We start from the raw sequence: 23,135 nt of genomic DNA on the forward strand, positions 1-23,135 counted from the left end.
GCTAGCATTTGAAATTGAAGGAGAGATAAAGAGCTTTCAAGACAACAAAATTAATAAGGAAATAGTGGCCTCAAAGACACACTAGATAAGATGGATTTAATTGATATTTTCAGAGCATTTCACCCCACAGCAGTACAATATACATTCTTTTCAAGTGTACATGGGACATTTTCTAGGGTAAACCACATGTTAGGGCACAAAACAAGTCTCAATAAATTTAAGAAGACTGGCCCTGACTGGTTTGGCTCAGTGGATAGAGCGTCAGCCTACGGACTCAAGGGTCCCAGGTTCGATTCTGGTCAAGGGCATGTACCTTGGTCGCGGGCACATCCCCAGTGGGGAGTGTGCAGGAGGCAGCTGATTGATGTTTCTAACTCTCTATCCTTCTCCCTTCCTCTCTGTAAAAAATCAATAAAATATATTTTAAAAAAAAATTTAAGAAGACTGAATTCATATCAAGCATCTTCTCTGACCCTTATGGCATAAGACTAATAATCAAACAAAATAAAATAACTGAAAAGTACATAAACATATGAGGGCTAAAATAACATGTTACTAAACAATGAATGGATCAACAACAAGATCAAGGAAGAACTCAAAAGATACTTGAAACAAATGAAAATGAACACAATAGCCCAAAATCTATGGGACACAGCAAAAGCAGTTTTAAGAGGGAAATTCAAAGCACTACAGGGCTATCTCAAGAAACAAGAAAAATGTCAAATAAACATTACACTTAAATGAACTAGGAAAAGAACAACAAACAAAGCCCAAAGTAGAGGGAGAGAAATAATAATGATCAGAGTAGAAATAAATAAAATAGAGTTAAGAAAACAATTCAACAGGTCGATAAAACCAAGAGTTGGTTCTTTGAAAAGATAAACCAGATTGATAAACCTTTAACCATATTCAAGAAAAAAAGAGAACCCAAGTGAATAAAATAAAAAATGAAAGAGGAGAAGTTACAACTGAAACCATAAAAATACAAAGGATTATTAGAAAATAATATGAACAATTATATGCTTACAAATTGCACAATCTGGAAGAAATATATAAATTCCTAGAAACATACACTCTTCTAAGACTGAATCAAGAAGAAACAGAAAATCTGAAAATACCTATTACTACCAAGTGAATTTTACCACTCAAAGAAGAATGAACACTTGTCCTTCTCAAACTATTCCAAATAATTTAAGAAGAGGGAAGGTTTCCAAGCTCATTTTTTTTTTTACAAGGACAGCGTTATTCTGATTTCAAAACCAGACAAAGACATTACAAAAATAGAAAATTATAGGCCAAATCCCTGATGAACATAAATGCAAAAATTATCAACAAAATATTAGCAAACCAAATCAACAATATGTTAAGAAAATGATACACCATGATCAAGTGAGATTTATTCCTGGGATTCAATGTGATTTATTATCTGCAAATCAATTAACATGATATACCACAGAATATAGAAAAGCAAAATAAAGAAATAGGATCATATCAATAGACACAGAAAAGTATTTTACAAAATCCAACACACATTTATGACAAAAACTCTCAATAAAGTGGGAATAGAGGGAACAGAACTCAACATAATAAAGGCAATATATGACAAACTCACAGCTAACATTATTCTCAACAAGAAAAAGCTAAAAGCATTTTCCTTAAGATTAGGAATAAGACAGGGTTGTTCACTTTCACCACTTTTATTCAACATAGTATGGAAAGTCCTAGTCACAGCAATTAGACAAGAAAAAAAAAAGACATCCAAATTGGAAAGGAAGAAGTAAAATTGTTGTTATTTGCAGATGACATGATACTATAGATACAGAAACCTAAATATTCCACAAAAACTATTAGAATTAATAAGTGAATTTGTTACTGTAGGATACAATACTAATATTTAAACATAAATTGCATTTTATACACTAACAACAAACTATCAAAAAGAGAAATTAAGGAAATAATCCCATTTACTTTGCATCAAAAAGAATAAAATGCCTATGAATAAATTTAAACAAGGAGGTAAAAGACCTGTACTCAGACAATTATAACACATTGAAGAAAAAACAAAACAAAACTGAAGATACAAATCAACTGAAAAATATACTGTGCTCATGGATAGGAAGAATTAACATCATTAAAATGTCCACAATATTCAAAGCAACCTACAGATGCAATACAAACTCTATCAAAATACTGATGGCATTTTTCACAGAACTGGAACAAATAAATCCTAAAACTTATATCAAACCAGAAAAGACCTTTAATAGCCATAGCAATCTTAAAAAAGAACAAAGTTAAAGGTATCACACTACCTGATATCAAACTATACCATAAGTCTACAGTAATCAAACAGCATGATACTGGCATAAAAAACAGACACAGATCAATGGAACATAATAGAAAATCCAGAAATAAACCCATGCCTATTTGGTCAATTAATCTATCACAAGAGAGGCAAGAATATACAATAGGGTAAAAATAGTCTTTTCAATAAATGGTGTTGGGAAAATTAGACAGATACATGCAAAAATAAAGAAACTAGAACAAACACTTAAATGTAAGACTTTAAACTACAAAACTTCTAGAAGAAAACATAGGCAGTAAACTCTTCAACACTGCTCTAAGTAATATTTATATCTGATATATTTTCTCAGGCAAGGGAAACAAAGAAAAAATAAACAAATGGAACTACATTAAACTAAAAAGTTTTTGCACAGTCAAGGAAACTGTCAGTAAAAATAGAAGACAACCTACTGCATGAAATATTTATCAATTATACATCCAATAAGGGATTGATATTTAAAATTTTTAAACAACTCAGTCATCTCAATACCAAAAATAATCCAATTGAAAATGGCCAAAGGCCATGGCTGGATGGCTCAGTTGGTTGGAGCATCATCTGTACATCAAAAGGTTGCAGGGTTTGATTTCAGGTCAGGGAACATACTGAGGTTGCAGGTTTGAGTGCCAGTTGGGGCACATATGGGAGGCAACTGATTGAAGTTTCTCTCTCACATTATCTCTCTCCCTTCCTCTTTCTCTCTAAAATCAACTTTAAGAAAACATGCTCAGGTGAGGATTTTTAAAAAATGGGCAGAGGACCTGAATGGATACTTCTCCAAGGAGAACATACAGATGGCAAATAGCCCATGAAAACATGCTCAATGTCAGTAACCATCAGAGAAATGCAAATTAAAACCACAATGACATGTCATTCACACTTTTTAGGATGGGTACACATCAACAAACAGCAAGCATTGTGGAGGATATGAAGAAAAGGGAACCCCCATGCACTATTGGTGGGATTAAAAATTGGTGTAGCCACTATGGAAAACAGTAGGAAGGTTCCTCAAAACGTTAAAAATACAACTACCTGGTGACCCAGCAATGCCACTTCTGTGTACATATCCAAAGAAATCGAAAACACTAATTTGAAAATATACGTACACCCCTATGTTCACTGCAGCATTCCCTACAATAGCCAAGATCTGGAAGCAACCCAAGTGCCCATCAACAGACATGTGGATAAAGAAGATATACTGTATATATACAATAGAATATTACTTGGCCATAAAAAAGAATGAAATCTTACCATTTGTAACAACATAGATGAACCTGGAGGATATTATGCTAAATGATATAAGTGAGACAGAGAATGACAAATACCATATAATTTCACTTATATGTGGAATCTAAAGAACAAATGTACAAACAAAAACAGAAGAAGACTCAGATACAGAGAATATACTGAAGGTTACCAGATGGAAGGGGACTTGGGGGGTCAGATGAATAAAATGAAAGGATTAAAAAGTACAAATTGGTAGTTACAAATAGTCATGGAGATAGAGTTCAGCATAGGGAATATAGTCAACAATACTGCAATAACTATGTATGCTGTAGGGGGGTACTTGAATTATCAAGGGATCACTTCATCCTATATAATAAAGAGGTGATATGCAAATTGACCATCACTCCAACACACAAGATGGCCACCCCATGTGGACACAAGATGGCCTGCAGGGGAGGGCAGTTGTGGGCGATCAGGCCAGCAGGGGAGGGCAGTTGGGAGCGATCAGGCCTGCAGGGGAGGGCAGTTAGGGGGGACCAGGCCAGCAGAGGAGGGCATTTGGGGGGGACGAGTTCTGCAGGGGAGGGCAGTTGGGAGGGACAAGGCCAGCAGGAGAGGGCAGTTGGTGGTGACCAGGCCTGCAGGAGAGGGCAGTTAGGGGCGACGAGGCTGGCAGGGGAGGGCAGTTACAGGCAATCGGGCCAGCAGGGGAGCAGTTAGGTGTTGATCAGGCTGGCAGGCAGAAGCGGTTACAGGCAATTAGGCAGGCAGGCAGGCGAGCAGTTGGGAGCCAGCATCCCTGGATTATGAGAGGGATGTCCAACTGCCCGTTTAGGCCCGATCCTACTGGGCAGTCAGACATCCCTCGAGGGGTCCCAGATTGGAGAGGGTGCAGGCTGGGCTGAGGGACACCCCCACCCCATGCATGAGTTTTGTGCACCGGGCCTCTAGTTAATTATATAGCTGTCTAACCACTGTTACTTCCACCTGAAACTAATAATAATAAAAAAAGAGTTTCCAGTATATCATAAAGCAAGAACAAATGAAAAGATTCAGATGAACATAAAGTTTGTGTGGGATAAAAGACAGGTAGTGATATACTAGTAAACTCCACAAGCAGTTAGCACAGTGGGTTCTCAGTGGAGTGGAGCCCAGATTCTCAGTTTGTGAAGGCTTGCATGCCGGGAGCCGGTCCATGCTTGCTGTTTCAAGGGACCTGGCATATATGGCATACTGTTCTTAAAATGTTTGCTCACCTTCTTGGTACTATGTGTTTTAACCAAGGTCTCCTCTCTGAGAAAGGTTGTTTCCCCAGGTAGGGATTTTCCCCTGAAGTTAGGGAGGGAATAAAACCCCTCAACTAAGTGCCAGGTGGGTAATTAATCACTTTAACTACGAACAATCATGCTTAAGCTACATAATCTTTACTCCCTGGAATGGAGATAAGAAACGCCCTAACCTTTGTAATAGAGATTGATAGGATTGAATCAACTGGTATAAATACAGATGTAACAAGACAGCAAGAGACAGAACTTAGAAGACAGAACCGAGAAGACAGAACCTACACACAGAACTTAGAAGATAGAACCTACACAGAACCTACAGACAGAAGAACTTCGCTGGAGAGAACATGGCAAAAGATCCTGGACTGAACCTGACTACAGAAATTGGCAAGAGAACCTGACTAGAACCTGGTGACTGAACCTGGCTGGAGAACCTAGTGAGGGAACATGGCTACAGAACCTGGCTGGAGAACCTAGCAAGAGAACATGGACACAGAACCTGGCTGGGGATCCTAAGCAGAACCTCTCTGGAGATCCAGACCAGAACTTGGCTGGAGATCCTGGCTGGAGATCCTGGCTAGGCTGCTGATCAACTGAACACTGTCTCCGCGTCATTCCTTCTTCGCCGACTCCGTCCACACCTTTGGGGATCCCTGGACCCGCTGGGGTTGGACCCCAGCACTTGCAGACCTTATCATGTCCCAAGGACATAACTGTCAATATGGCTGCAGGTAAGCAACCACATGGGCAAAATTCACAGTAATTTTCCTATTTGTGGGCAATTGCCATATATCTATGCTTTGTTCCACACCCTTGAATGATGTTTCTTGTGTCCCAGGAACCCCTGTTCTCTTTGGCTGAAGGTGTCACTTCTGGAAAGGAGACCACCAGGCGATAACGTAAGGAGACACAGATGCAGACAACTAAGAAGCAAGCACATCCATCCTGGTGATGGACAAGATAACAAATGTCAAAGCTAGTTCCCAGAACTTTTGAGAAAGAGAATGGTGTTATAAGTGAGAGAATGGGGTGAAATAAGAGAGGTGTAAAAGAACATTACGCTCCCTAGCTGAACTGTGTGGAAACTCAGGCTTGGAGAAGCAGGTAATCTCTCTGTGGTAAAAGCTAATGTTTAAGAGCTAGAATTGGAACTCAGATCTATTGGACACCAGAGACTATGGTCAACACCAGTAGGTGGTGCTGCTACTCACTTGGTTATTCAGTGGATAGATGTATCTGGGCCTCACCTCAAAATGCTACACACACACTATACTAGTAGCTAACAGAGGCTATTAATTATTTTTAAATTAAGACTTTAATAGATAATTGAAAACCTCTATTTCCTGTGAATATTGAAATCATTATTCACTGAAAATTGAACATAAGCTTAGCACTGGGCTAGGTTGTTTGGTTTAATTAAAGATGTAGGCCTTAATCAAATGTTTCCATATGCATGTGTTGGCTCTTTGGTGTCCTAGTGAAACAATGCAAAGTCTATGATATTTACACATAATTATAGAATAAAAAACACATGTGCATTATTATCATTATCTTATTTTTAAAGCAGAACCATTGGTTTTCAGAATTGAAGTTTACACGGAATATTATTTTGCTAACTTGATAATTAAGTTTCCTTGTTACAGTCAGAATTCTGATTTCAGTCATGGGTAGCTACTCAAATCAGATGCTTTTAGGTGTGTGTGTGGGTGGGTGTGCGCGTGCGTGTGTGTGCGTGCGTGTGTGTGTGTGTGTTGGTGATGGGGGTATCACATAATTGAGGAGAATATTGGAGAGACTGGCTCAGGTGGGGAAGCAGAATGAAACACCAAATCAAAGGCAAGACATCAATTGCATGCTGTATTGCATAAAACAAAGAGGTGCCGGGTGATATGGCTGTGATTTTAGTTGTGAAAATGAAGAGAATAGGAAACATTTTAGGAATAATGGGGAAAATTGATTGGTTCATCAAGAAAGAAAAAGAAAGATAATTTTAGGGGTGAGTGTTTTAAATAGTTAGGAAGATAATTATAAAATGAAATATTCAATGAAACTATTAAGATAGGGTTATTTTTACAATACATATTGAATCACATAGGATTTACCAGAAGTTGAACAGTAATCTTTTCTTGAATACACCATACGTTAAACCTATCAAAAGTATTCTGTATTTATGTATATATTTTTGTCTCTGAGGCTCGCAACAAATTAAACCTTAAGCTTTAGTGAAGACAAATCAATTTGCATGTAGAATCTTTAAATAGTCTTAGTGTTTATTTTTTTTAGCTTAGAGTCCTGCCTGAAGAATATTCATTTTCCTTTTTGTTTGATTGAAAGATTGTAACAACCCCCCTCCTCAATTTACAATAAGATCAAAAATGGCCCATCTGGAGATCACCAAATGCGTAAAGCTTGACCGTGTGGAGGCCATCTGTTGTGAATGGAGACACACATGGAAACTTAATCCTTGAACTTCTTTTTCAACTTTCTCTTTTGCTTGCTGAATAGAAGGCAATTCAGAGCAGTCACAAACTGTAGGCCAGGACAGGTTGCTGCCTTTTAATGTCACAAACACTTTCATTCTCCCAAATGCAAAACTTCTCTCTGTAAAGATCTAAAGAGTGAAATATTCTTGGCACTGCCTTTCCCCAATATCATGATACAAATTGAAAGTCAGAGTCAGAACTCTCATTAATGGACTGTTGCTTGGGCTATACTTAGAAGAAAGGAAGAGCCTGGGGAATCATATGCAGTTCCTTTTCTTTGAAGGTATCCATGGTCTCACTAAACAATTCTGAATGTCCTAAACATGTAAATACTACCTGTTTTTTTTGTTTTGCTTTATTTTTTACTGTACTTTACATCCTCACATGTTCTTGTTTTAAGTTGGAGAAAGTCATTCTCTGGACTGAAAATCATTTCAAAATAATGTTATTTATGGAGTAGGACAAATGAGTCACAAAGAATAAGAATCTGGACTTCCCACAGGCATTTTGGATGTGGATAACATTTTACAGACTTCCACTCTTCTTGTCCTATTTAGCTCTTCTGTAGGTACGATTTCACATCTGTAAATACCAAGTCAGCATGCAAACTGGATTGGTTTGATGCTAAGACCCTATGCATAGCTGTGAGCAAGGAGGCCAGAGTTCTTGTCTGTCTGCATCACACTGTCTTGTGGCCCTTCCATCAACTTTAGCACCTGACTTGTTTGTCATTAAGTCAACAAAATTGCTTCTTAAAAAAACATTTTAAAATCTTTGCTTTGCTTTTACAGTCTTCATCCTCCATCTTCCTACCACGTTTGTTTGTGATGCAACTTCTCTTAGCCCAAATGCTAGTTATCTCTCCCACTGGTGATTATAACTTTCTACCCAATGACATCTTGCTCTCAGTTTAAACAGGCTCTAAAAATTCTCAACACTGAAACCAAAGTAATACTTTCTTTCTGGTTGTTTCACTCCTCAGAATTGTAGGTGTGATTTCAGTTTGCATACTGTTCTGAAAAAATACAGTGGTAAGGGCAATAGCAATTGCTTCTTCACTATTTTTAAAGTAAGTTGTACTCTTGATAACAGCAAAAATTTGAAAACAACATAAAATGTTGAAACATAGGGAATTGGGTTCAGGGTTACAATGTATACACATAATTGAATCTGGAACAACCACTAAGAATTATTTCAGGTGATTCCAAAATGGTGGCAGAGTAAGTGGAAGCTACACTGACATGTTCCCAGGACCAAACTGGAATTATAACTAAAACATAGAAAAACCAACCTGATAAATCAACTGAAGTCTGGCTGGAGAGATCCCTAAAATGAAGGATGGCAAGTGGAGACCGCATAGAGACTGGTAGGAAGTGTGGAGGTATGAAAGGGCTGGCCAGCCCCCCTGAGGGATATCTCAGGTGTGTGTGTGTGTGTGTGTGTGTGTGTGTGTGTGTGTGTGTAGGGTTCTACTGAGAACTCTGGGGTCTAAACCTCAAGTTGGGCCCCCCAGCCCAGAGCACCAGAACTGAGAAAGATATCGCTACCTGGAAGAGACATTTGGAAATGCAGGCACCCTTTTAAAGGGCCAACATACAATATTTCGTGTGCAGCCACTCACCTTGGGATCTGGCAGAGGGAGGAAAGAGTGAACTAGAGCTGTGTGAGCAGAATCCAAAGTTGGAAGCTCTGAAGTTAGAGCTCAGAAGCGGTTAGAGCCACCCTAGTTTTCTGTGCTAAGTCATTCTCTCATACTGCAGAGGACATCTTTTTCCAGAAGACCTTTATCATCCAGGCAGCTTTTACCTGGGGGGTGAGGAAGAAGCAATTGCCCCACCTGATTAAAACCTCACCCCACCCTGAGGTTGATAACCTGAGGCTAACCAAGACAGAATAACAATCAGACTGCAGGCTTTGAGACTTTGCCTAATCTAATTCTGGGTTCTGGGCTAGGAAAATCAGGCCATAGTGCACATATTGGTCCTTTCCAAAGGCATCCAGCCTCAGCAGAGGGAGCCATAAGCTATGGATTGCCGATGGCTCCAAACAGGATACTCAGGGCCAGTAACAAACAGCATCTGACATTGTCCTGCACTAGAGATTGGGAGTTGTAGCAGATCTACCTAATACATAGACACAAACCCAGGCTGCCAAAATGGGGATAAAAAAAACAAGCCAAAAATAAAAGAACAAAAGAATTTTCCAGAAGAAGAGCTAAATGAAACAGAGGTAAGAAATTTATCACATATAGAGTTCAGAATAATAATGGTAAGGATGCTCAATAGCATGATAAAAGATATAGAAACTATAAGAAAAGACCAGTTGGAAATGAATAATGATATAGTATGAATAAAGAACACACTGGAAGGAATATACAGCAGATTAGGAGATGCTGAGGACTGGATCAATGAATTAGAAGAAAGGGTAGAAAAAAATCACCCAATTAGAGAACCAAAAAGAAAAGTCACAGAAGTTCAGGAGTCACAAAACATCCCAAGCAAGAAGAACCCAAACAGGCTCACATCCAGACACATCATAATTAAAATGCCAACAATTAGCCCGTCCAGCATGGCTCAGTGGTTGAGTGTTGATCTATGAACCAGGAGGTCACAGTTTGATCCCTGGAAAAGGTACATGCCTGAGTTGCAGGCTCAATCCCTGGTGGGGAGTGTGCAGGGGGCAACAGATCATTGATTCTCTCTCATCATTGGTGTTTCTATCTTCCTCTCCCTCTCCCTTTCTATCTGAAATCAATAAAAAGATATTTTAAAAAATAAAATAGAAGAATAAAATAAAATGCCAAAAGTTAAAGACAAAGAAGAAAACATAGAGGCAGCAAGAGAAAAGCAATATGTTATCTCCCAAGGAGTTCCCAAAAGGCTATCAGCTGATTTGTCATAAAAAACCCATCTATAGGCCAGAAGGGAATGGCATGAAATATTCAAGATAATGAAAAGCAAGGATCTGAAACCAAGATTACTACATCCAGGAAGGCTATTATTCAAAATAGATGGTGAAATAAACAGCTTCCCATTAAAAAAAAAAAAAAAAAAAAAAAGGCTAAAGGAGTTTATTATCATCAAACCAGCACTGTAAGAAATGCTGAAGGGACTGCTGTAATGAGAAGAAGAAATAGAGAAACATAGGCATAAATAATTAAAATGGTAATAAATAAGTACCTCTCAATAATAACCTTAAATGTAAATGGATTAAATGCTCCAATCAAAAGATATAGGGTACTATGTCTCTGGATCTATTTTGTTCATCAGTTTATTTTGTTCATTAGATTCCACATATGAGTGAGATCATGTGATACTTGCCTTTCTCTGACTGGCTTTTTTCGCTTAGCATAATATTCTCAAAGGTCCCTCCATGCTGTATCAAAAGATCCTTCTTTTTTTACTGCTGCATAGTATTCCATGGTATAAATGTACCACAGCTTTTTTATTTCTTCATGTACTAATGGGCACTGAGCTGTTTCCAAATCTTAGCTATTGTAAATTGTGCTGCAATGAACATAGAGGTGTATATATTCTTTCTGATTGGTATTTTAGGTTTCTAAGAATATATTCCTAGCAGTGCAATCACTAGGTCAAATGGTAGTTCCATATTTAATTTTTTGAGGAAACTCCATACTGTTTTTCATAATGGATGCACTCCACCAGCAGTGTACTAGGGTTCCCTTTTCTCCACTTCTTCGCCAGCACTTGTTATTTGTTGATTTGTGTGGAGTATCTAAAAGGAGCCCTGGAAAACTGGTGTAAAATAAAACCTGAAGCATATGTAGCAATTACCCAGGTGAAGATGCTAGGAAAAAGATTTTTGGAAGAGGAAAGAAGTATATATGTAGGCCAAAGTCAAGTGGGAGTGTGGAGTCAAGAAAAAGGTTAGGAGGATGTGAACAAATTCAGATAGGTAAGCCAGGGACAATATATGTAACATAGGATCCTGCTCAACTGCATAAAATAAAAATATTGATACATTAAGAATGACCTCCTTCCCAAATCCTTTCCTTCTATGCCCATCCCTCAATCTTGCAACTACAGTTCTCTTTTGAGAACACTTGCCTTAGCTTTTATCTCCCTATTTGTGAAAGGTACACTTTTTTCTCAACTACTTATGATGTGGGCTCTAACATAACAGCTTTTAAACACCTCACCTAAATCAGGTAAATATTTTAAAAATTCATTTGTTTTAAAGCTGCTTAGCAGAAAAGTTCAAGTTATGTTTAAGTTTTTCCACAGACTTTGGCCTCATTAACTACACGGGCCCTGCACGTGTAAACCAATATCACCTTCACTTCCCTTTTGTGTGCTTTCTCCTTCCCAGTTACCACAGCTAATGTGTAAGCTCAACATCAAGTCAGTCCTTTAAGAGTCTGTGGTGAAACGACTTTAAATCTATATTGGTGTTCTGTTTAAATGTTAACCTAGACATGTAAAGTGATGACAGTAATGTGATGGGATCTATTTGGGAAAGCAATTGAATTGATTTTTTCAAAAATTGATTGACTACTTAGCAACTATTTCTGTGAGAGATCCAATGACAATGGGACCAACCTGAAAAACGGTGGATTTTTAAACCTTATAACCAAGACCAAAGCCACCCTATAAAACACTAATACTATAATTGCTCCCTTCTCTCTCTATCCATTACTGTCCTACTTAATCTTTAAGACTTGAATCTAAATCCAGTGTCACTAAGTCTTCTCTCAAGACTTCAAATGCTAGTACTCTGGTGTCTCCTCTGGTGCAATCATTCTTTCAAAAATACTTATTGAGCACATATTTATTAATATGTGTGTGTGTTATAAAGCAGTGAGAAAACAGATCAACATTCTTGCTTTCTTGGAACATGTAGTCAACTGAGGTATGTTATGTGAGGGGGAAGCAGAAGGTACAATGAGAAAGGATAACGTGGGACCATTTGAGAATGAAAAGTCATAGAAGGCCACCTTGGGACAGTGATAGTGAATTTATGTTCTGGTTAATAGGTAGGATAAAGTGCGAGAGGATAAGAGCAGTGGGTTCCACTCACAGGGAACAGTGCAGTCCCTCAGACCCTGAGACTGGTAAGAACTCACAGCATTCCAGAAGTGGAGTGAAGCCTCGCACATCTGGAGTGGGGTGAGTGAGGGAGAGAGATCGGGAAGATGGGTTGAGAGGAAGAGTGGGGCCAGATTACACAGGGACAAGTAGGCCATGTTTAAGGATGTTGAACTTTATCTTGAAAGCAATGAGAGGCCTTTAGTGGACTTCAAGTAGCTTCAAGTGTTTGATGGAGTTCTATTTGGATTTTGTAAAGGATCTCTTTGACTCCTGTGAGAAGAATAGACTCTTTCCCACTTCCACCTTCCTTCCTTGAAGGTAGCGGTTATGGGTCAAGATTAAAAATGGCGGCAGAGTAAGTGGATGCTGCATGGACATGTTCCCAAGAACAAACTGGAATTACAACTAAAATACAGAAAAACTTCCTGAATAATCAATGGAAAACTCGCAGGATACCTGAGGACCTAAAGTAGAGACTGCATAGAGACTGTTAGGGGGGTGGAGGCACGAAAGGGCTGGCCTAGTGCCCACAGAGAGCAACTGAAGTCCTAGATATCTCAGCTGTGGGGGGTTGTCACTGAGAACTCTGGGACCTAATCCCCAAGCTGGGCTCCCCAGCAGAGAGCACCAAAACTGAGAAGGGCACCCACATAACATCTGGCTGTGAAAAGCAGCAGAGTATTGTCTGCCAGGGAGTGACAGCTGAAAATTCAGGCACCCTCTTAAAGGGCCAATGCACAAAATTTCCTGTGGAGCCACCCACCATGTGCTCCAGCAGAGGAAGGATGAAGTGGACTGGATCTGTGAGAGCAGAAACCAGGACTGGGGACTCAGGGGATAGAGCTCAGAAGGCAGACACCCCAAGTTTCCTAAACTGAGTCATTCCCTCACACAGTGGAGGACATCTTTCCCACATAGACAATTGCCTTGCCTGGGGAAGAGACAGTTGACACACCCTATTGGAAAATACCTTGCCCTAAGGCCACTTAAGAGATTAAAAATAACAATTAGCCTCTAGGGAGAAGCAACTGCCCCACCCTGTTGAAAAAAAAAACCTCTCACCACACCTGAGGACAATTGCCTTGGGGGCAATTCAAGTTGTAATCCTATCAGTCTATAGGCAGAGGCAGTCTCTGGAGGCTTTGAGTCTATGCCTGATCAAATTAGTCAGAAACAGCCTTTAACACTGCCCTGCACTAGAGATAGAGAGGCATAGAGGATCTACCTAATACATAGTCACAAGGTAGCAGTTATGATTATATCTTTTACACCCATGGTAACTTGAACATACTAGAACATTATAGAAAATACTCTATAAAGATATGTGGGTTGATTAAAAATGTACTAGTAGAGGAGATTTTATATTTCTGTTATTACAGCTGCCTAATTTCTTTTAAACCTGGGCTGGATTTCTTTTAGGATCCTATAGTCTTCACTTTATCATGGCCCCATTCTCACTTGTACTTCCCTTCCTTGGCAAAACTTAAAAAAAATGTGGCTTGAAAGAAACGGAAATCAATTTGAACATGGCAGCCACTAAAGGTGTTGTTAATTTCTATACATTTTAATATATTAATTTAAACTCTGGAATAAGAGAATGCCTTCTTTTTGAGAATTCTCCTAGAAAACCCCAAAGAGAACAGCACATCAAAAGCAGAGCACAGACCCTCCATTTGTTTCATTTTTTTTTCTGTAGAAAGAGTGTGCAAGTTATGCCCCAGTGATCATTAATTTTGTGTCACTTTGATTCGATTACAGGATATCCAGATATGTTGTTACAATGTGAATGGCATCATCCAATCCACAAAGGCTTGCATGTAACAAGAAGGTGGAGGAAGGGAGGATGCACTGCTCTAGGACTGACTGCATGAGATGGGACATTGATCTCCTTCTGCTCCAATGATCCTCCTTCTAGGGCTTTCAGACCCAAGGAGTCTATACCATCAGCTCTTCAGCACCCAGGCCTTCAAACTACACCAGCAGCTTTCCTGGGTCTCCAGTTTGCAGATCATTGAATAGCTTAGCCGCCATAATTTCCTGAATTAACACCAACCAACAAATCAATCAACCAATGAATCAATCCTATTGGTTTCTACTTATCATGAGAATCCTAACAAATACAGCCACAGAATTTGCTCCAGAAAGGGCACCTTCTGGGAAAGATTTCTGGAATGGGAAACATCTCTTGGGTGCAATCCCAAGAGCCTCCAAATATTCTAGTCTACTAAGGATCTTCCTGACCATCCTGCCAAGCTCCTAGAGTCTTCTAGTCACCTCTCCTTTGGATTAGGCCCTGATCTAATGATTAGAACAGTAATACTATCCAGTATCCTAAAGTTTTGCTGCAGTCTATGTTTTTTCATTTCTATAAAAAGAAGTGTGTGCTAGATCAAGTCTAAGAACGCCCCCCTTTTAAAATTTTTCTGTGATTTTTTTTCAATTACACTTTACATTCAATATTATTTTGTGTTAGTTTCAGGTATACAGCATAGTGCTTAGAAAATTATATACTTTACAACGTGTAAAGCCCCTTTAAAAGTAACCTTTTATGATTAAATTTTACTGTTATCTTCCATGTATTAATCTTTCGAGGTGGCTTCAGATACCCAAATAGATTTCTGAGAGAAAGCCGTAGGGTACAGGGCATTGCAGGAAGCACAGCTGCCCTCCTCTGTCACTACCGTGCTTCCATACTCTTGGCCTCATCACCTTTCAGGGAATAAACTCCTGCTTTATCTACTAGCTTGAATGATGCTTAGCATCCATGAGTTTTTAGTCATGAAGATAGAGATATTCAGATCTAATTAAGCCTCCGGAAAGGGACAGCAACGTCTAAATGTAGGCATACACGGGCAAAATGATGTAGAAGTTCTTATTCCAGCCCTAGCTGGTTTGGCTCAGTGGATTGAGTGTCGACCTGCAGACCAAAGAGTCTCAGGTTCGATTCCAGTCAAGGGCACGTACTTTGGTTGCAGGCTCCTCCTTGGCCCAGGCCCTGGTCAGAGTGCATGCAGGTGGCAAACAATTGATGTGTTTCTCTCACATTGATGTTTCTTTCCGTCTTTCCCTCTCTCTTCCACTCTCTCCAAAAGATCAATCGGAAAATATACTCCAGTGAGGATTAACAACAACAAAAATAGTTCTTATTCCAAGGCTCCAAACTGAAATAAATGAACAAATAAAACCCAGAGTGGCAAATGAGCTGTTATACGTGCAGCAGGCAGAGCTCCGGGTGGGCATGGACTTTCTGACCTTGCTCTTAATCCCTGGCACCTGGCACAGTCTGGCATATCATAAGCACACTGTAAATGTTTATGGAATGAAGGAAAGGTGCGTTCCAGTGCCAGCAGGGTGGGAGTTCCTCACTGTGCACACTCAGCCTCGCCTGGGTTAGGAATAGACCCAGCTAGGCTTTCCATGTAACACCTTCTTAAGGTGTCTTGGCAAACAGTGGAGAGTGAGCATGCAGAGAGGGAGGGATGTCACCATGGGTTTCCCAAAGGTTCTGTCCCGTATTTGACCCTAGGAGTACTGCTCACTGAGGGGGTGGGGAGCAAGTTGATTTAACCTTTAGGGAAATGCACCCTTTTCCATGGGAGTTGTCAAAAACAAGGCTCCAAAACACAAGAAAATAGAATCTGTCCTTTTTCTTCTGTGTGTCTGGCCTTCTTCAGAGTCTCAATGCCTGTACTTTGAGCATTAGCTGCGTCCAGGTGCAGCTTCGTCTTTCATCCCCATTAAAACCACAAAGAGGACTCGTAATGTGCCGCAGAAAGAATATCCTCATAAGGTGGAATTCACACATCTGGAGGGTTTTTAATGAACGGGCAAAAGGGGGATGGTTACCTGGCAACCCTGAGTAAGTGCAAATTAATCCATTTTTTATTTGATGTCGGCAGGGTGGCTCAAGTCTTCCGCTTGGTTGGGACAGAATTAAAGCTGATGATGCTCTAGCGAAGTTTTGGGAGTTTGTTTTAATTTCACCCTCATCTCTGTACTTGGCATTTAATCCGCCCCCCCCCCCCCACAAAATTGCACTGCACTGACTCCTTTATTTGAAGCAGTTATTCTAACTCATGAATCCTTACAAAATTGTTAGTGAGGTAGGCCAGCCGAGTTCTCTTTCTTAATTTGAAGCTTGTGAAGATTAAGGAGTTCAGTGTTAGGTTACCCTTCTGGCGTAGCCCCAAAGGAAAGCAGAATTGTCAGGCTGATAACTTTGTTTATGGCTCCCTTTCATTGTGCCCTGTCTACACAGGCTGCAGCAGCCTCCTGGCATCTGGGCTTTGATCTAAAGATAATTTATATGAAAGTGTTAACAAGACTTGGTACTTGTTTTAATTCAATTTAAAAAATCAGTTTTTGGTAAATGCCATTGCATTTTTTTGTTACACTGAATTTTTGTTACAATGGGAAAAAAATGGTAGTTCCACTTGATTTGTAAGGATGAAATGATAGTTACAGGCAGAGCTAACATCTCTATACTGAATACATTGATCTTTACTGAGAAAGGATTTTGTTAGCACAATCATGCTAACGTACCTTAGTTGAGATTTTAAAGGCAGCATTGGTGACCACAGCTAATTCTGGGGAGTCGTCATATTCTGCAGCATAGGGCAGAGCACTGACGTGGGGCAGGCAGAGCCCTGGTTCTCATCCCAGCTGCTATTCCTTCACCAATTTGAGTCTCAATGTAAAATGAGATGGTTATCCTTGATAAGCACAAAAGTCCTACCCAAGTTTAAACTCTATAACTCCATGATTATGCTCAAACTGAGATGAGGGAATAACTATGTCTCTGAATGAACAGGACTAAGTACATGCATATGTGCTCCAATAGTCTCTATTTGTTTAAATGTTCTCTTTTCGGTACTTTTTATTCCTTTGGTGTTTTCTATTTATTGGAGGCAGCCTGGAGGTCCTTAACCCCTGACTGAATTCTTTTTTCTAAGGCAGAACACTGCTTGGTTGTTTTGATTCCAATAGCCACCTGACCAGTCCTGCCTCTTCGCAGCACCACCGGCCCACACACACACATTTCCTCATATGTTTGCCAATCAAACCTGCAAATTGGGACAGGATATGTAGTAGAACAACACTTTCCAATATCGAACTTAACATAGTTTTCCTGGCTAGAGATTTTCCCCATCAGAATAATGAAGTATTTAACATATTTTTTTCTAATTTCTCTTTTGTTATCATGGTTTAAAAACAAAAATGCATGTTTCCAGATGTCTTGTTCGACAGTACCCAAGAACACATGGGAATATTTTGTAGTGGCTGACAGAGTGGGTTGGAGAAAAATAAAAAGCAGATGGACATAGATTAACTCTATCTGTTCCTGGTCTAGGCTTCTCTGAAGATCCTGGTATGAGATCTTTCTCTCCTAATTTCACATCACTAGGCCAATCACAAGCTTGGCAATGAAACAGAAAAACACATTCTGAGTTGGTCCAAACGTTCTGTGTGTAAAGTCATGTTATACTGAATATTGCCTGGTATGGGGCAGTATTTCATATTAGTTGATCTCTAGATGGCAAGAGGGAGATCTGGCTAGAAATCTGGATAACAGTCTCACTGAGCAGTCACTCCTCTGTTCAGTACTTACAGGAAGAAATCATATTCAAAGGTCCTCTGGGTAAATTCACATTACTTCCTATTAGCTAGAATTTGACCTCCAAATCTGGAGTGGTCTCCTTCTTCTCTTGTACTGAACTAAGGGGTGGGGCCATATAAAAGCCTCTTTTTGGGAATAATATCTGAAGATAGATCAACTGTTATACTCACACCCATGTTTATTGCAGTATTATTTGCAACAGTCAGGATATGAAAACAACCCAAATGCCCATCGGTGGATGAATGGATAAAAAAGGTGTGATACATTTACACCAGGAATATGATTCAGCCATGAGAAAGGAGGATATCCTGCCATTTGCGACAACATGGATGGACCTTGAGCACATTATGGCAAGCAAGATAAGTCCGAAAGAGAAAGACAAGAACTGTGTAGTATCACTTCTATGTGGAATCTAAGAGAGTCAAATGTAAAAAAACCCCAACAAACAGAGTAAAATCATGGTTACCAGGAGATGGGGGGGGGGGGGGGATGAGATTGATTATATTTAAGGGTATAAATTTACAATGAGTAGTAAATAAGCCGTAGAGATCTAATGCACAGTATAATAAATACAGAAAACAGTGTTGAACTATAATAATGTAATGTGGTAAGATAAATATTCATTCAATGATAATCACATTACAATATATAAATGTATCAAAGGAATACGCTGTATACCTTAAATTTAAAAAAACATGTAACATGTCAAACTTATAAAATAAAAATATTACATGAGGAGTGTTAAAATAAAAATGAATCAATAAATATTTATAGATCAAGTGGACTTCTTGGTTCTATTACTTGGGGTTCATATCCTGATCTCAGTCTTCTGGACCTTTCCTCTGATTATGAGAAGAAGCCTGAGAAGTAAATAGAAATAGATCCATTCCCACAGAGAGACAGAGCCTCAGTCATCCTTTCCTTGGACATCACTGGTCCTCTGACATTTGAGGTAAATAGGCTCCCACTCTTCACTTGGAGATGGTTCCAAGCCTGTCTTTCCTCACCAGGCTCATAGGCGTGTCTTAGATTGGGTGCACTACACAGAGTCTGAAATGAGGGTTCTTTTCTAGTGATTTATTGAGAGGGTTCTCTCTGAAGTAGAAGGAGAGTAGGGCAAGGAAGAAGCCTCAGCAAGGAAGCTGTTTAACCTAACACTAGCTTTAACCTGGTTTCATGGGAATCCCTGGGACACAAAGTACTCTGAATAGTTGTTTATAGGATAGGCAGAGGGCAGATCTGGTCTTTTATACCCCAGGGCAGTCAGTCATTGGCCACAGCTGGGTATGATCATCTACTTCTGCTTGGCTGAGGGAAATCCTCTTCAGAAGGGGGCAGCCATGAACCCTTTGCAATCAGTAGTCACAGCAGCCAGGGCATAGCTGCACCAGTATTAAGGGGACCTTGGTAGGACACCAGGAGCACCCACAATGGGTGGGAAGAAAGAGGAACAAGTATTTCCAAAGTTACTACGAGGTAGAAAAAGGATTTAATATTTTCACCTCATTTACCCAAAGCTCTTCTCTTTACAATGGAATGTTCTTAACGGATGTGTATCAGTGTTTCTTCTTCTCGGGGGGAGAGCAGTGAGAGAAAGGGAAGTTTGAACTGTGCCCTGGGATTAGAGAGTATGTTCAGCATTTAGATCCAAAGGGTTCTGCATAGGATCTCTCTGGCAATATAGAATAACAATATGCTTTGCTAGTTGTCAAGTTAGTTTTTAACATTAAGAATTGTGATGAATCTGGGGCTTTGTCTATTTACATTTGCTTACATCACTTTTGTTTGTACATTTTGGGAGATTGTTTCCATTTGTCTTAACTTGTATCCAATAACTACTTCCTAAAATGAGGCATTAGGCTTCTGCTTATTGCGTTCGTTTCTTCAGGGTCTCTAGATTTCATAGGTTGTCAAGGCATTATGCTATATAATAAAAGCCCAGGGACCGAACAGCAGAATGGCCAGAATGACCAGTCGACTAGTCGTTATGATGCATACTGACCAACGGGGCAGATGCTCAATGCAGGAGCTGCCTCCTGGTGGTCAGTGCGCTCCCACAGTGGAAACGCTGCTCAGAGGGCGGGTCCACAGCCACTTGACTGACCAGGATGAGTGGTGCTCCCACAGCGAGCCATTCCCTGCAGGCCATGCCCCCTACCAGTGCATGAATCTGTGCACCGGGCCTCTAGTCTTAATTACAATAGAAAAATCATAATCCCTTAGAGCTGAATTACTAGTTTAAAAAAGTCTTTCATGTAAAAAATGAGATTCTAAAGCACTAAAGTTGAATAATTTGCTCAGGTCATAGAACTAATTTGTCCCAGAGGTATAGGAAACTGGATTCCATGCTATTGATTTTAATTTGCCACACTGCTGCCCACTGTGTTTTTGTTACTCAAGTATTCTTTTCTTATCAGCGATGACTATGAAGACATATTTTTTTGTTAATATTACTCATAGGCATTTTAGGAAGAGGAGGATTTTCAATGTGCTCCTCTAACAAGGGAACATTCCTCCTCCAATTGTCCAGAGAACACAAACCTATTAAGCTGTGTTTGCATGAATGGAGTCATTGTGTTTTAAGTGGTCGTGTATGCCATGCCTCAATATCTTTTTATTTCTTTTCTCCTCATGAATGATCATTAAGTAGATTTTTGCTTAGGGCAGCCATACATCTTCCTCCCTTTCCATGCATGTTAGATCCTTGCTTTAAATTTTATATCACATGGCTGACCAGAGTCCTGAGAACCCAAGACTGGGGTTCTGGCATAAAGGAGACAGAGGATTTGCTTAGGATTAAAATTTAAACAGCATATTTCAGCCCAAATTTATCAGAATTCAGCACTGTAGGATTTGGGACATGAGCACATCAAATAAGAAAGTAATTAACTTTCTTGTATGTATAACTCCTTTGGGAACCTAGTGGAAGAAGGGGGTGGTTTTCTGGGTATGATTCAGAAATTCCCATGTCCTCTAGTCAAGTATTATGAAATAATATAAAAACCAGCTAGGCTGGAGTGGCTCAGTTAGCTGAGCATCATCCTGTGCACTGAAAGGTTGCTGATTTGATTCCCAGTCAGGTTACAAACCTGAGTTGTGGTTTAATCCCAGAAGGCAACTGATCAACGTTTCTCTCTCTTTGCTTTCCTCTCTCTAAGCATGTCCTTGGGTGAGGATATTTTTTTAAAATATATTTTTAATGATTTTTTACAGAGAGGAAAGGAGAAGAATAGAGAGTTGGAAACATCGATGAGAGAGAAACATCGATCAGCTGCCTCCTGCACACCCCCCCACTGGGGATGTGCCTGCAACCAAGGTACATGCCCTTGACCGGAATCGAACCTGGGACCCTTCAGTCCACAGGCTGGCGCTCTATCCACTGAGACAAACCGGTTATGGCAGGATTTTTTTTTTTTTAAATCACACCTAATATTACTATAATAGTGATGTAGTTGATGCACATTATGTATTAAAGTTTAGAATTTCATAACAGATAACATGTCTCTCTGATCCAGCACATTATTACAATAACTAATACAGTAAATATTTGTAATTCATTGAATTAATGGGTGTGTGAAAGGTACTAAAACATAGTACATTAAGCCTCATCCTCTTGAGTTAGGTAATGGATTTAAATCTAATTTACTAGTTGTAAAATCTTGGGCAATTAACTTACCTTTTGTTTGACTCAGGACCCTTATTTATGAAATTGTAGTATTTATGTTGGAGGCTGTTGTGAAAATTAAATGATATGCACACATGTAAAAATTTAGCATAAATGGCTCTATCGTTATTATGATTCTAAGGGTTGTACACTTCTCACAGGCTGGTCTCTATATCATGAGATATATCATGAGATATATATATATCTATAACTGTAAATATATATATCTATATCTATAACTGAAAAAAAAAAAATATATATATATATATATATATATATTTTTTCCAATTTGAGTGGGACTTCTGGATTAAAGGATAAACAGGGCATCATGACCTTAACCACTATCTGCTATTGTGGCTCTGCAGACTGCACAGTGGAGCAAGTGTTACTCTTTTTTATTTTTTAATCTGTCAAAATAATTACTCCTCAGGCAGACCCAGAGTTAGGCAACTGTTTTCTGAGTATGTCTGACCTTGGAAGTTCATAGGTTCCTGGGCCTATCCCTTTATGGTAATTGTTGGTCCTCTCTCGCCATCATTTGTGAGATAAGAAGAGTTTCAAATTGCATAATAAGTCCATGTTGATTGAATCTGTGTGACAATGTTTGATCTATTAATGAGCAACCCAGAAACGGGGAACAGTCTATGCTTTAAAGACGTCAAAATACGTCAGAACCGGTTTGGCTCAGTGGATAGAGCGTCGGCCTGCGGACTGAAGGGTCCCAGGTTCAATTCCAGTCAAGGGCATGTACCTTGGTTGCGGGCACATCCTCAGTGCGGGGTGTGCAGGAGACGGCTGATCGGTGTTTCTCTCTCATAGATGTTTCTAGCTCTCTATCCCTCTCCCTTTCTCTCTGTAGAAAATCAATAAAACATATTTTTAAAAAAAGACGTCAAAATACTATATTAAGTTTGACTGGGAAAAAATCATTATTTAAAGTTCTATTTAAAGCTTGGGAGATAAGGGAACTCTAACCAATTCTTTATATAGACAAGTGGCTATTAAATTAATAAACACCCCATGAGGCCTGCTAAATTAATAAGAAGAATGTTTGCTGAATGAAGTCTGTCACTATTTTGAAAAGTTTGAGTCATTTAAGTACATAAATTAATATATTCAAGTCACTGAAAATGTCTTGAGCAAAGGATTTCCCCAAAAGCAATATAAACAAACCTAAAATAATGATGAAATTGTTAAATGTCATTTTTTCTAGTCTTATAAATGATTTAAATAGCATTTAAAAAAATCTCCAAAGTCTTAATCTACAAAAACATTGATACTAGACTTTAAAAGTGGGGTTTAACACACTTTTTTAGGTAGTGGTCACTACCTAAAAAATACAAGTGAAATCATACTTTTTTTTATTGTTTAGAATGTTAATGTTCTAAAATTACCTACATTTTTAAAGAGGTCATCAAGAACATTAGATGCCATGTTTTCAAGTCAGACAAACCTGGCTTCAGATTCAGTGAAGG

Source organism: Myotis nattereri (assembly GCF_964212035.1).
Source record: "Myotis nattereri genome assembly, chromosome: 6".
In the NCBI taxonomy this organism is placed as follows: Eukaryota; Metazoa; Chordata; class Mammalia; order Chiroptera; family Vespertilionidae; genus Myotis; species Myotis nattereri.